At 36.8% G+C, this 11,185-nt stretch overlaps 1 long non-coding RNA gene across 1 annotated transcript; it reads left to right on the plus strand.

Annotated features, from left to right (window-relative positions):
- The first annotated feature begins 9,105 nt into the window (after positions 1-9,105).
- On the plus strand, positions 9,106-10,214 carry LOC108366811 (uncharacterized). The gene is made up of 2 exons (XR_001848159.1): positions 9,106-9,181; positions 9,240-10,214. It is a non-coding gene; the product is annotated as an uncharacterized LOC108366811 (long non-coding RNA).
- Positions 10,215-11,185: the final 971 nt, after the last annotated feature.

Raw genomic sequence — 11,185 nt, forward strand, 5'->3', positions numbered from 1 at the left:
TAGGATCGCCACACACCATCTATTTGTCGATTTCAAAGCCGCTTTCGACTGCACAAAGAGAAGTTGTTTTTATGTCGCGATGTCTGAATTTGGTATCCCGCGAAACTAATACGGCTGTGTAAAATGACGTTGAGCAATACCACCAGCTCCGTTAGAGTAGGCAAGAACCTCACCGAGCCGTTTGATACCAAACGAGGTTGAAGATAAGGTGACTCCCTTTCATGTGATTTCTTTAATCTGATGTTGCAGAAGATAATAAGAGCCGCAGAACTGAACCGCTCAGGCAAAATACCTTACAAGAGCGTACAATTGCTGGCGTAAAAACAAGGGCTACGTCTGTTCTGCCTTCTCGGGATTGGATAGCGCAGCAAAGCGAATGGGTCTGGTGGTGAACGAGGACAAAACGAAGTATCTCCTGTCATCACAAAACAGTCAGAGCATACGCGTCACTGTTGACAGTTACAGGTTTGAAAAATGGACGACTTCGTTTATTTCGGAACCAGCATTATCACCAATAATAATGTCAGCTTTGAAATCCAACGGAGAATCACTCTTGCCAACAAGTGCTACTGTGGACTGAGTGGGCAGTTGAGAAGTAAAGTCCTATCTCGTCGTACAAAAATCACACTATAAGTCGCTCATCATGCCTGTGCTGGTGTATGGCGCGAAGGCATGGANATACAAAAATCACACTCTATAAGTCGCTCATCATGCCTGTGCTGGTGTATGGCGCGAAGGCATGGACAATAAAAACGTCTGATGAAGCGGCTCTTGGAGATTTCTAGAGAAAGATTCTGCGAAAGATTTACGGACCTTTACGCGTTGGCGATGGCGAATACCGCAGACGATTTAACGATGAACTGTATGAGCTTTAAAACGATATAGACATAGTGCAGCAAATTAAATTCAGCGGCTCCGCTGGCTTGGCCATGTCGTTGGGCAGAACCGCTCCTGCTCTGAAAATATTCAACGCGGGCCGCGATGCTCGTAACAGAGGAAGAGGAAGACCTCCTCTACCTTGGAAAGACCAGGTGGAGAAGGACTTGGCCTCACTTCACATTTCCAATTGGCGTAATTTGGCACAGAAGAGAAATGACTGTAGTGCTGGTTTGGACTCGGCCAAAATCGCTTAGTTGGCTACAGCACCAATAAAGAAGAAGAAGATCTGAAAGCATAAGTATGTGGCAATATATATGCCTAAAATATATTGTATCTCCTGTTGTTTAGGAGTTTTAAATGTTTCAACAGCGGACTATTACATTACAATTTTTGGAAGTACTTTTTAAAGCTGCTTTATACCATGTTCTGACCGACAACGAAAACACGTTGAAAACGAGTTTTGGGATGGGGGCTGAAGGCTGTTCACACCGGCTCTTAGTGTTTTCGTTGACATTTCTTACATCACAAAAGCAAAACCAAAATACTTTTCCTTCATTTTCTTTTCATTTACAATCTCTTACTTTCATTCTTATTTTACTTAGGCCAGTCAATTATACCATGTTCTGACCGACAACGAAAACACGTTGAAAACGAGTTTTGGGATGGGGGCTGAAGGCTGTTCACACCGGCTCTTAGTGTTTTCGTTGACATTTCTTACATCACAAAAGCATAACCAAAATACTTTTCCTTCATTTTCTTTTCATTTACAATCTCTTACTTTCATTCTTATTTTACTTAGGCCAGTCAATTATACCATGTTCTGACCGACATCAAAAACATGTTTTCGTTGCTAAAACTGGTTTTCGACCTAAAACTTGTGTTTTCGTCAATGTAAAATCTGTCAAACGAAAACAAGTTTTCGCTGAAAACCACTTGAAAACTCACGTTCCACTCATTTCAATCGGTGTCTGCACTAGTTTTTTTCGATTATTTATCGAAGTGGAAGTCATAGTCCACGACGAAACGTCCGACAACGGATTGAGGCTGATCGACTTCGCCGGGGCCCGAAACATGTTAGTATGCAGTACTAGGTTCAAGCATAAAAAGATCCATCAAGCTACGTGGGTGTCTCCGGATCGAAAAACGAGAAACCAAATCGATCATGTTGTGATAGACGGAAGGCACGCTTCCAGTGTTTTAAACGTACGCACACTCCGAGGCCCAAACATCGACTCGGACCACTATCTTGTTGCAGCCAAGATACGCACCCGCCTCTGTGCAGCAAAAAAGGTGCACCCAAATATGCAAGGAAAGCTTATCGTCGAAAAGCTGCAATCACAACAGACAGCCAGCGCTTTCGCTACTCGACTCTCACACCTGCTCTCAGAGAGCACTCTTCAACAAACCGACATATGCGAGCAGTGGAACCACATTTCCCGCTCATTAAGTACCGCCGCCGAAGAAGTAGTCGGATTTCAGCGAGCCCGAAAGAACAACTGGTACGATGAGGAGTGTCAGGAAGCTGCAGAGAAAAAAGATGCCGCCTACAGGGCCACGCTGCGATCGGGCGCGACGCGCGCTATGTGGGACCGCTATAGGGATCTGAAGAGGGAAGCGAGACGTATTTGCCGCAACAAGAAGAGAGAGGCAGAAATACGTGAGTGCGAAGAGCTTGAAATGCTGGCCGACAGGAGGAATGCCCGAAAATTTTACCAGAGAGTTAGGCGACTTACGGAAGGTTTAAAGACCGGGGCGCACTCCTGTAAGAACAATAATGGCGACCTAGTAACTGATGTCCAGAGCGTACTTAAATTATGGAGGGAACACTTTTCCGCCCTACTAAATGGTAGCAGCACGGAAAGTTGTGGAGAAGAAGAACCCGAGCCCGCAGTCGATGATGACGGAGTCGACGTTCCACCGCCTGACTATGACGAGGTACGTATAGCAATAACGCGGCTGAAAAACAACAAAGCCGCTGGAGCTGACAGCCTGCCAGCTGAGCTATTCAAGTACGGCGGCGAGGAGTTGATAAGGTGCATGCCTCAACTCTTGTGTAGAATATGGTCAGATGAACGCATGCCCGACGACTGGAATTTAAGTGTGCTCTGCCCAAATCCACAAGAAAGGTGACCCCGCCATTCGCGCCAACTACCCCGGGATCAGCTTTCTAAACATAGGATACAAGGTCATATCGAGCGTATTGTGTGAAAGACTGAAGCCCACCGTCAATGAACTGATTGGGCCTTATCAGTGTGGCTTTAGACCTGGCAAATCCACCATAGACCAGGTATTCACCGACCCAACCCATCCTAAGGACTACGGAAGGGAATACGTGTGTATATATTTTTATATTTCATAAAATCAAACATTTGTTGTTTCAATTTATAAATAACATTTTTTATGCATAAGTATTTTGCAAAGTAAGTATAATAAGTAGTAATTAATATGTTACATTTATACCTGTACACTCTAAAAAGTGTGTGTAAAACTACTACTGAAAAGTACCTATTTTTCAACAGGAATCTGTATAAATATACATACGTATAAGATGTTCAGGATTTGATTTTGAACTTGAGATCTTTAAAATATACACATAAATATACACATGAAATGTTTAAAGTTGCAAAAATTTTTAAACTAAAAATACATTTCCTAAAAATAATAAACATTACGGGCTTACATTTACTCTATTTTAAACATTTTATGTGTTATTTTGCTCTCTGCGACAAATTTGGTATGTTAAAGTAAACAGGCAGTGTTTAATTTTATTACGCGGTGTGCCAATTTGCACACATTAAAAGAGGAAAATAGTTACCTCTCTTAGGTCCGGGTTTTCAGTGCCAGTTTAAACTTAGATTAAGTAAACTGAGTTTAAATTGAACAGCTGGCTGGCATTTGATTGGCTGATCTTAGTTTAAACCATCCAGATCGGGCGTTTAAACATAGTTTAAACCACGGCCGTGCACTGAAAAACTGGCCCTTAATATGCGCAAATAAACAAAAAAAAATTAGTGTATTTAAAGTATTTTCAGTAAAATTCATAAAAATTTCCTTAAATAAATCAAATTTTGTTTTTTAAACAGTGTATTTAAACAACATTGAGATCCTTCTTTTTAAATTAACAAATGAAAATATGTGATATGAAAGAGATATATTTACTTTGTATATATATTAAGATCTTTCTTAAAGCATCTTTTTTAGCTAACTAAACAATTGCGCCTTACAATGCTTTGGTGAAACGTCATTAATGATAATCGATTTTTTAACGAAAAAAAACTTTAGAGAAAATATAAAATTTTGGCCTATTTAAAAAAGTATCCACATTTATACTAATCGGAAAAAATAAGTATCCCGCAAAAATTCGTCTAAAAATGTATCCAATTGGATNACCGACGCTCCAGCTCTGAAAGTATTCAACTCGGAACCCGCTGGTGGTAGCAGAGGAAGAGGGAGGCCCCCACTTCGATGGAAATATCAGGTGGAGAAGGACTTGGCTTCACTTGGCGTTTCCAATTGGCGTCAGTTGGCACAGAGGAGCAACGACTGGCGTGCTTTGCTGAACTCGGCCAAAATCGCTTAGGCCGTTACTGCGCCAAAAAAGAAGAAGAAGGAAGTCATATTTTATCTTCTTTAATACGCCATTTCGGATTTATTGTTAATTGGAAAAGAAATTGAAGGAAAAGTATTTTGGTTTGTTATTTGTGCAGCAAAAACGTAAACAAAGGATGTACGAATTGTCAACGAAAACACCAACAGTCGGTGTGAACAGCCTTCAGGCCACAATCCCAAAACTCGTTTTCAAGGTGTTTTCGTTGTCGGTCAGTACATTGTATTAACAATAAATCTGAAACGGCGTATTAAAGATGATAAAATATGACTTCCACTTCAAAAATAATCGAAAAGAACTAGTGAAGACACCGATTGGAATGAGTGGAACGTGAGTTTTCAAGTAGTTTTCAGCGAAAACTGGTTTTGACAGATTTTACATGCACGAAATCGCAAGTTTTAGGTCGAAAACCGGTTTTATATTATCGAAAAAGTCTTTTCTCCTTATATAACTGAAGAACTACGTGTGTATTGAACTCATACAATTAAATTTGAGGTCAATATTTGCAAAAAGTTACAGTTACAGAAAAACACCATTACGCAACCTGTCCGATATACATACAGTGGCGAACAAAAGTATTGGCACAGTGAATTTTTCGCAATATATGCAAAGTTTTTTATTCTAATTTATTTTCGATAATTATTTATAAAATATAGTTCATTTTACAACAAAAACATAAAAATAAAATCTCTAAATTTTCTACAAAACTCAGTAAAATTCAATAAGTTTGCACACTAATTTGCAACTTTCTATTTCGATTTTTAGAAAAATTCTAAGTATGTAGTTTTATAGTCCATTCAATTTTAGTATGAAAAAATGCAAGTTTAAAGTTGTTAGAAAATCACGTTGATGTTTGGCAATTTTTTAGTGGAAGGTGTTGCTCATTTTATCCATACAAAAAATAATTGTCGAATATACTTTGTATGGAAGAAGTTGCGTGGAAAAAAATTACCAAAAATCTACGCGATTTTCTAGCGACTTTAAACTTGCACTTTGTTATACTAAATTTGAATGGGCTATTAAACTAAAAAATCTGAATTAAAAATTGCAAATTAGTATGCAAATTTAATGAATTTTCCTGAGTATTGCACGAAGTTTTGAGATTTTATTATTATGTTTTCTGGTGTAGAGTGAACAATATTTTTATGAAAAATATACGCAAAATTTTTTATTCTAATTTATTTTTGATAATTTTTTATAAAAATATTGTTCATTCTAGCACGTAACGTGCAGATTATAATTAGCTTTTTAAATGGCTTTTAGTCTGCTTTACTCAATAAATAAGTAGCATGAATTCAGTAGACTTGCGATTTGACATGTAATCCAAAGAAATTAAGAACATGATAATTATGAATACGGATTTGAAAGTAATTTTCTGCTTAGAAGTTGAACTCGAGCTTACAACTGCTCCAAGATATTGAAGTTTTTCGCGGTTAAGTACACGAAAAACAGCTTTAATGGCCACTTACTTTGCTCAATGCTATTTATTTATTTATTTAGTCTAAATTTAGTACAGACTACCACAAAGTTTTAAGCTTAACAAGTTCATATCGTCCGTCCCTACGAAGAGTAGCACATTTCACTATTCGCGTGGAAGACTAGCACATTTCACTATTAGCGTGGAAGACTAGCACATTTCATTATTCGCGTCGAAAAGTAGCACATTTCAGATTTTTGCGTGGAAGACTAGCACATTTCGCTATTCGCGTGGAAGAGTAGCACATTTCACTATTTGCGTGGAAGAGTAGCACACTTAAGGTTTAAAATAAATCATAAAGGCATAATTTATATTGGAAGTTAAGTGCTTATTTTATATTTCTATAATTGTATTATAAAATTCATGAAATTCAGACGGTATATAGCGTTTAGTGATCATTTGCTGGAGATCATCCACTTTTGTTTTTTTTAAGGCATTTTCCCCTTTAAGCTTTATGCAATTCATATTGTTTTATGGTTAACCATTGAAAATTTGTTTTCAGTATGTTCAATTTAAATTAAAATAAAGTTCATTAAAAAAAACATGTAAACCCACTCTCAAAACTTTGTAGAAATCTACAAAAAAAAAATCAACTAGATTTCATTCAGATTTCAAACTTATTTACTCAGAAGCAAGGCGATTTTATATAAGGTGGTGTTGTTTCATCAGCTGTGAGTAGTGTTTGATTGTCAAAATTTTGAATTTCGTTAGTGAGTGAGTGAAAACGTGAGAGTGTTTGCATTTCCTGTCGCCCTTTTTCATTCGGGGAAGAATAGCTGAAATTTGACAATCACCAGCTAAAAGCAAAAACAAAATACAAGTAATTGTTTTATTTGTTCAATCGATACCACCTTATATGTATTCGCTTGCTTAGAAGTGTTAAACATTTTTTTAATATGAAGCTTTATAGCCGAGTCAATTGTAGTGTGATAATGTGCAAGTTTCAAGAGCCTTAAAATTACCATTGATTCTTTTTGTCGCATTTGCTCCCATATAACGAATAAACACATTTTTTTTTATATGGAAGAAAACCTCAACAACGTAAATTTTTAGCCATTTGATACTTGCACATTGTTGCAATAAAATTGAAAGGGCTTTAAATCTATATACTCAAAAAATTCTGAGAAAATAATTTTGAAATTTTAATAAACATGTTTAGATTTTTTTTAGTTTTCTACAAAGTTTTAAAATTGGTTTTATATGGATTTTTTCAGAGAATGAACTTTATTTTAATGAAAATTCTTAAACATTAATAAATAAACTAGGGCTGATGATTTCACCCGGGTAATGAGCTACCCGGGTACCCGCGTACTTTACCATTTTACTACCCGGGTAGACCGGGTACCCGGGCAGTATGGTAATTACCCGGGTACCAGGGCACCCGAAAAAATGTGGAGAGGTAAAAATTAAACGCATTTACGATTATATACCGCAAATGAACGTACATAGGGAACATCTATAAGAATCTTCCAGACCATATGGGGAAATATTATAATATATATTCGTATCTAAAGGTAGTAGCAATAATTTGACGATTGTAGAAGTATTAAACTGTAGGGAGCCAAAAAAATAGTAATAATAACAGATAATTTCGTTTTTTATAAAATATGACTAGGTAAGAATGTTACTCATACGCCATGTATGTGTGTACTATTAATGAAATCATAGGCATAACTATTTGTGTGGAGACTCTTCGTATCATGACGCATTTTCATTTTACCGTTTGCAACCTTATTTATCAATCAAGTCAATTATTTGGGAATCCATCTTGATCTCAGGTTTTCGTGGAAATTGCATATTAAAGCGAAAAAAAGTCAACTTGCATTAAAAACATTAAGAATGTACTGGCTGCTTGCTGCAAAATCTGAGCTGAGTTTAGAAAACAAAAATCCTTCTGCACAAAGTTATGCTGAAGCCGGTTTGGACATACGCTATGCAACTATGGGGTACTACGAGTAACTCAAACAGAAATACTACAGCGGTTATTTAACGTAAGTGTAAGTAGAACAGTTTTAGGTCTGAATGCACCAATTAAAAGAACGCTAACAGATATGAACATGCTCTCTCGTTCTTTAGATTTAGATTTTTTCTTGCCAAAGCCTGCATTACATAATATCATTACGGCTTATCTCTGTAATAATCCTCGCTAGCTTAATTTAGTAATTTATTATTAAGTTTTGTTATGTATCGTAACTTATACTTACATATCGTCGCTCCCAACGAGGTGTAGCACATCTCAAATTACCGTGGAAGACTAGCACGTTTCACTATTCGCGTCTAAGACTAGCATATTTCATTATTCGCGTCGAAAAGTAGCACATTTCAGATTCTCGCATGGAAGACTAACACATTTCAGATTTTTACGTGGAAGAGTAGCACATTTCACTATTTGCGTGGAAGACTGGCACATTTCAGATTTTTGCGTGGAAGAGTAGCACATTTCAGATTTTTTCGTGGAAGAGTAGCACATTTCAGATTTTTACGTCGAAGAGTAGCACATTTCACTATTTGCGTGGAAGACTGAAACATTTCAGATTTTTGCGTGGAAGAGTAGCACATTTCAGATTTTTGCGTGGAAGAGTACCACATTTCAGATTTTTTGCGTGGAAGAGTACCACATTTCACTATTTGCGTAGAAGACTAGCACCTCAGTATATCCAGTAAAGAAACTGTGGTGAAGTCCTTTATGGGGATAAAGTTTCCAGAGGTGAAATTTTAGGTAGCACACAATTTCTTACACGCATGGTTGCTTTTCAGCACTCATGAAAGAAACTTAAGAAATATTTGAAAAAAAAGTTCATATAGTACATTAATTTTGAAAGAAATACCATATAATGTATGTACTCTGGTTAATAATATCAAAAAATGTATTAGAACCACCGTTTAATGTTATATTTGATACAAATTAATATTGCTGCCCCGAACGCTCTGCGCCTTGCCACTGAATAATAGATTTACTTAAAATTACATCCCTGGTCCTTGTTCTTTCTGTATCGCATCGTGGTGAATTCATATTTCTCAGAAATTTGACAACAAAACAAAACAAAGCAAGTATTTTATTTGCTAATTTTTGCGATTTCTATTGTTTAATGTAAATTTGTCTTTTTAGGATATGTCGAGCCAACAAAGAAGGCGCATTTGGAAAATTTAGTAATTAGTAATGAAGTAGCTGGCATATTTGGAAAATTATGCCGATAAACAGGATGGAATTTGGGAAAGTAAGTGCATGGTTGCAGCATATCTATGTATAAAAGTATTTAATTAAATTGTTTATAGAAATGTTATAAATCGAGTGGCTCATTTACGATGTGCTCCAAACATTTGGCGAACTTTTTTTCGCCTTTTCAACGTGCTAAGTAACAAGTTAAGATGACTGCCATCATGGGCCGGTAAGAAACCGCAAGCAAAGGGCAGACAACCTTCCACGAAGCTGCCTCCTGTCCCCGAGCCGAAGCTGCAGTTCAGCAAGAGCAGGTCAGCAAATTGCTACCCTGATCAAACGTAAACTAAAGCGCTCTGCTGTGATTGCACTCCGTAAATGTGAAAACTTGGTGCATGCTGAGAAATATCAAACAAGAAAACTCCGTGATGGACGCCGTGAGATGGAGTAACGCTGTGTGGCAAAGAAATGCGGCCAATTCGACGGGCCTGAAAAATCCAAATTGGCTTTTGTGATCCGCATCCGCGGTATCAACAAAGTTGCACAAAAAGTACGTAGTTTTACAGTTCTGTCTTCGCCACATTAAAACGGTGTGTTCATCAAATTGAGCAAGGCAACCATTAATATGCTACGTATGCCGAACCCCTATATGGGGTTATCCAAATCTTAAATCAGTTTGTGAATTGATGTACAAACGTGGAATGGTCAAGCGTGTCCCAATCTCTGCTTTGTGATCGAACGCAAATTTCGCGAAGCGCGTTGATTCACTTCACTTCAAGAAAGCCCCCAACTTCCTGTTGCTATTCAAGCTCAACACATCAACCCGAGGCTGGCGCAAGAAGGCTAATCACTACGTTGAGGTTGGTGATTTCGGTAGCCGTGAGGATAAGATCAACAAATTGCTGCACAAGATGGCTTAAAGAAATTGTTGTTTTGTATTTAAGGCGACAATATAATTTGGCACATCTTCAAAAGACGCTCAAGCAAAAAAAAAAAAAAGAAAATTAAAAAATTCCTGAAGTTGCCTTTTCACGGGTCGATTTCTGTCGACTGGAAAATTTACTTAAGATATCGACTAGCCAAAACGCTTATATTTTATGGTTGAATTGCAATTTACACGGGTAGATTTTGGTTAAACGATAAAAATCGACCGTGTAAAGGCAGCTTAAATAACGTTCAAATTAATCACCCCCTTTGAGATGGAAAATACCAATAACCATTTCATAATTTCGAAAATTATTCCATTTATATTTGTTTTGCATTTTCCACACCACTTGTGAGGTATGCTTTTACGCGCGTTACCGATTTTTTTTAATGTGCTCGGTTGCCAAGGAGGCCTATTTTCACCTTTACAACTTAACTTAAACAATTAAAACTAAAGCATGCAATATATAAAGAAAATTAAAAGTTGTCTTACATCTAGTAAACTTAAAAAATTGCACATTAAATTCATTTTTCATTATAAAATAAAATTAAATATCACAATTCAGTTTACAAAATGTGGTCTGTTTGCACCCACAGTAAGTTCCCATGAAGCCTAGCCTAAATTCAGAATTGAAAAAAAAACCAGCAAATGGGGTCGGAAACTACTAGCCCTAAAAGCACAATGTGGAAAATGTTTGAAGAGCTGCGAAATTGTATTGCAATAATAAAAATAACAGTGCATAAATTGGAAAAAATGGTTTTTGTTTTGCTTTATAATTTTTGGGAATATTGGTTCAGATGGAATTTTTTTATTTGTTTGGTTTTTCAGCTCGTTAATGATGCACCCAGGGTTGCATTTACTGTCTATGAAAATATTTCGTGAAGCGTTCCAAAATTGGCTCCGAGCAACTAAAAGTTGGTTAAGCTTAAATGAAATAGTTTTTTATTAAATATTTATTCCTGGTATTTAGTAAAAAACATCAATACTAATGTATGAAAAACAAAACATCAATGCTAATGTATGAAATGAAGTAAATGAAAATCTACGAATACATTCCATGAGTAGTGAGTCAAATGTCAAGTGAGTAGGACGTGTTTGTGCGGTGCTCCTGAGTTTTCACATATTTTGCGTGTGTTA

Source organism: Rhagoletis zephyria, unplaced genomic scaffold, assembly GCF_001687245.7.
Source record: "Rhagoletis zephyria isolate East Lansing unplaced genomic scaffold, Rhagoletis_zephyria_1.1 Rzeph_scaffold_02406, whole genome shotgun sequence".
NCBI lineage: Eukaryota > Metazoa > Arthropoda > Insecta > Diptera > Tephritidae > Rhagoletis > Rhagoletis zephyria.